At 39.6% G+C, this 3301-nt stretch overlaps 1 non-coding gene across 1 annotated transcript; it reads left to right on the top strand.

Moving 5' to 3' along the window:
• The first annotated feature begins 2817 nt into the window (after positions 1-2817).
• LOC142871635 (U6 spliceosomal RNA) lies at positions 2818-2924 on the top strand. Its single transcript, XR_012919868.1, has one exon. It is a non-coding gene; the product is annotated as a U6 spliceosomal RNA (small nuclear RNA).
• The last annotated feature ends 377 nt before the right edge of the window (positions 2925-3301 follow it).

Genomic DNA, 3301 nt, shown 5'->3' with positions numbered 1-3301 from the left:
TACAGGCATGCCACCTCACCTGACTAATATTTTATTTTTTGTGGAGATTTTTGTGGATGATTGGGGGCAGGAGCACTCACTAGGTTGCCCAGGCTGGTCTCAAACTCCTGGCCTCAAGTGATCCTCCCGCCTTGGCCTCCCAAAGTGCTAGGATTACAGGTGTGAGCCACTGCGCCTGGCCTAAAATTGCTTTTACATCTATGAGGGTTCTCAGATGTTAGCAATTGAGACTAAATTGCTGGCTATCTTAAACAAACAGAGAAATAATGTATAGAAACGGTCTCAGGGATTCACCAAAACAGGAGGCTGGAGAATCACATTTGAAAAGTAGGGCACAAGGGAACCAGATATCAGACGGTGCTGAGGCCACCCCATAGGAACGGATGGCCCTTGACCACCACTCTGGTAAGAATTATCCTGACATTATCTGACATTCCCTTTGTGCCTCCACTTGGTCAGGATCCAAAGTCCTGGGAGCTAGTGCCTGATTGGCTAAGTGTACCATGGCTGTGCCAGAGAGTGAATTGAGTAAGAGTCAGGTTGTTTTCATCTCTCTTTAAGTCCAGAGATGGCAGGGAGGGGGAGGGCTGGGCGCACTGGGAATTGCCCTTTCATTCAGGCTAGCTACAATGTTGGATTCCCCCAAGAGGGAGATCCAGATGTTAAAGAGGGAGGAGGGGAGTGCTGAATAATGGATGGACCAAAAAAAAAAAAAAAAAATCCCCTTCAAAAATGTTCATCACAGAATTATTTATCATAGTTAAAGGGGTAAGAGTAGGAATAACCCTATCTGACAATAAGAGATTTAGTTAAATATTATAAATTATAGTTTGGTTGGTTCAGTTCATACAATGGAAAACCCAGGGCTACAAAAATGATGTTAAGGAAGTATATTTAATGACCTTGAAAGATAATTATTAACTATTATTAAGAGAAAAAAGTGGGGCCAAGGGTGGTGGCTCACGCCTGTAACCCTCGCACTCTGGGAGGCTGAGGCAGCCGGATCGCTCGAGGTCAGGAGTTCGAAACCATCCTGAGCAAGAGCGAGACCCCATCTCTACTATAAATAGAAATAAATTAATTGGCCAACTAATATATATAGAAAAAATTAGCCGGGCATGGTGGTGCATGCCTATAGTCCCAGCTACTGGGAGGCTGAGGCAGGAGGATTGCTTGAGCCCAGGAGTTTGAGGTTGCTATGAGCTAGGCTAATGCCATGGCACTCACTCTAGCCTGGGCAACAAAGCGAGACTCTGCCTCAAAAAAAAAAAAAAAAAAAGAACAATGGAAGGATATTTTCCCAAAGTTAAGAGCAGTTCTCTGGATAATAGAATTAAGAATGTTTATTTTCTTCTCAATGCTTATCCCTGCGATAGCATTGTATTACTTTTAAATTTTTTAAAGCTATTTTAATGTGAATATTCTTTCATTAAATGGATACTCAACTCTTAATTTCTTTTCTGTTTAAATATTCATATCCATTATTTGGATGTACTTTAAAGTATATGAATGTGTGTATGTATGTGTGTGTGTAAATATATGTAGATACAGATATAAAATATGGGTGCATGGGGGGGGTGTGCCTATATATATTAATATATATATTTTCAATAGCTCCATACACTTTCTTCCTTCAAATGTTTTACCAAAACTACTCAGCTGTAAACTCCCTGATTGGCCATGTCTTTACTTGTTTGTATCCTTCAGAGCACATACCACAAGACATTACACATATTATTATACGTACTCGATCTTATTACTGAGGAAAAATCTTATGAGCCTGTAAAAGAGCAACATGAAGATTTAGAACAAACACACCCTGTGTGTGAATCCTTGTGTTTAATAACCATGTATCCATGAGGGAGTCACTTCACTTCTCCAAGTGCTAGTGTGTGTGAAATGGTTCAGTGTTTAGAAATATCCTACTAGTTCGTACACTCTTTGACCCACGTATTCCAGTTCTCAGAATTTATCCTACAGGTGAACTTGCATTCTTAAAAAATGATGTATTTACAACATCATTTGTATTTGCAAAAGATTTTAAATAACCTAAAGTCCATCAATAAAGAACTGACTGAATTAATTATAATATATGCAAACAATGACATCATAAAAAAAGAATAAGAAAGATTTTTTTGGATTGATATGGAACAATCTCCAAGATATATCATTAAGTGCAAAACTGAGTGTATTGTATACTACCACTTATCTTAAAAGGGCTAGGGACATAATGTATGCATTTACATATATATGCATCAATTAGCTCTAAAGAAATTGATAACATTAAGTGCCTGTGGAATGAAAGATCACAAGAAACCGGCGTCATCATTGTAGATGGGAAAGGTAACCGAGAAGCTGAGGTTCAGAGTAGCAGGGAGGGTTCTCACCGTATATTCTTTTGTACTTTTAAAATTTTGAAATGTGTGAATATGTTTTCTGTTAAAAATAAATCATATAATTTAAAGGATTAAAAATAAAGAAATAATGTTGCGAAATGCCTAGCATATGGCCGACACTTAGCTATCAGCCTCTGGTAGATAAAGCATCTATCAGGGCTGTGAGTCATGATATAAGGTTACTTGGGTTTTCTTCCAACATTAACGTCTCTCTCTGGTGGAGATGTCAAGGTAGAGGAATAAAAATCGAAACATTGAATTCATAAGTAAATGAGAAGTATATTCAATACCTACTTTCATCTTCTCTAACCACTCCAGTCTGAGTCTTTTCAAGGCAGTCTAGGGACTAGGGACAAGGGTCATGGGCACCTGGCTATCTTCCCCAAGCCCAAGGCACACAAAGAGTTAAGAATACATGCCGGTGCTCACTTGTGCAGCACATATACTAAAATTGGAATGATACAGAGAAAATTAGCATGGCCCCAGTGCAAGGGTGACAGATCGATTTGTGAAGCATTCCATATTTTTTTAAAAAGAATATATATGCAGACCAGACTGGGTATGATGGCTCATGCCTGCAATCCCAGCAGACAGGAGGATTGCTCAAGGCCAGGAGTTTGAGACCAGCCTGGGCAACATGGCTAAACCCCATCACTACAAAAATATTTTAAAGATTATCTGGGTATGGTGGCACATGCTAGACCTAGTAGTAGGTCTAGCTGCTTGGGAGATTGGGGCAGGAGGATCACTTGAGCCCGGCAGTTCGAGACTGCAGTGAGTTATAATTGTACCACTGCACTCCAACCTGGTGGCCTGAGTGACAAGAGTGAGACCCTATCTCAAAAAAAAAAAAAAAAAAAAGAAAAGAAATGTGTGATCACAGTAGCCAGGGGATGGAGCTCCAT

This window comes from Microcebus murinus, chromosome 6 (genome assembly GCF_040939455.1).
Source record: "Microcebus murinus isolate Inina chromosome 6, M.murinus_Inina_mat1.0, whole genome shotgun sequence".
Classification (NCBI taxonomy): Eukaryota; Metazoa; Chordata; class Mammalia; order Primates; family Cheirogaleidae; genus Microcebus; species Microcebus murinus.
Note: the sequence above shows the minus strand (reverse complement) of the source record. Positions and strands in the feature narration are given on the sequence as shown.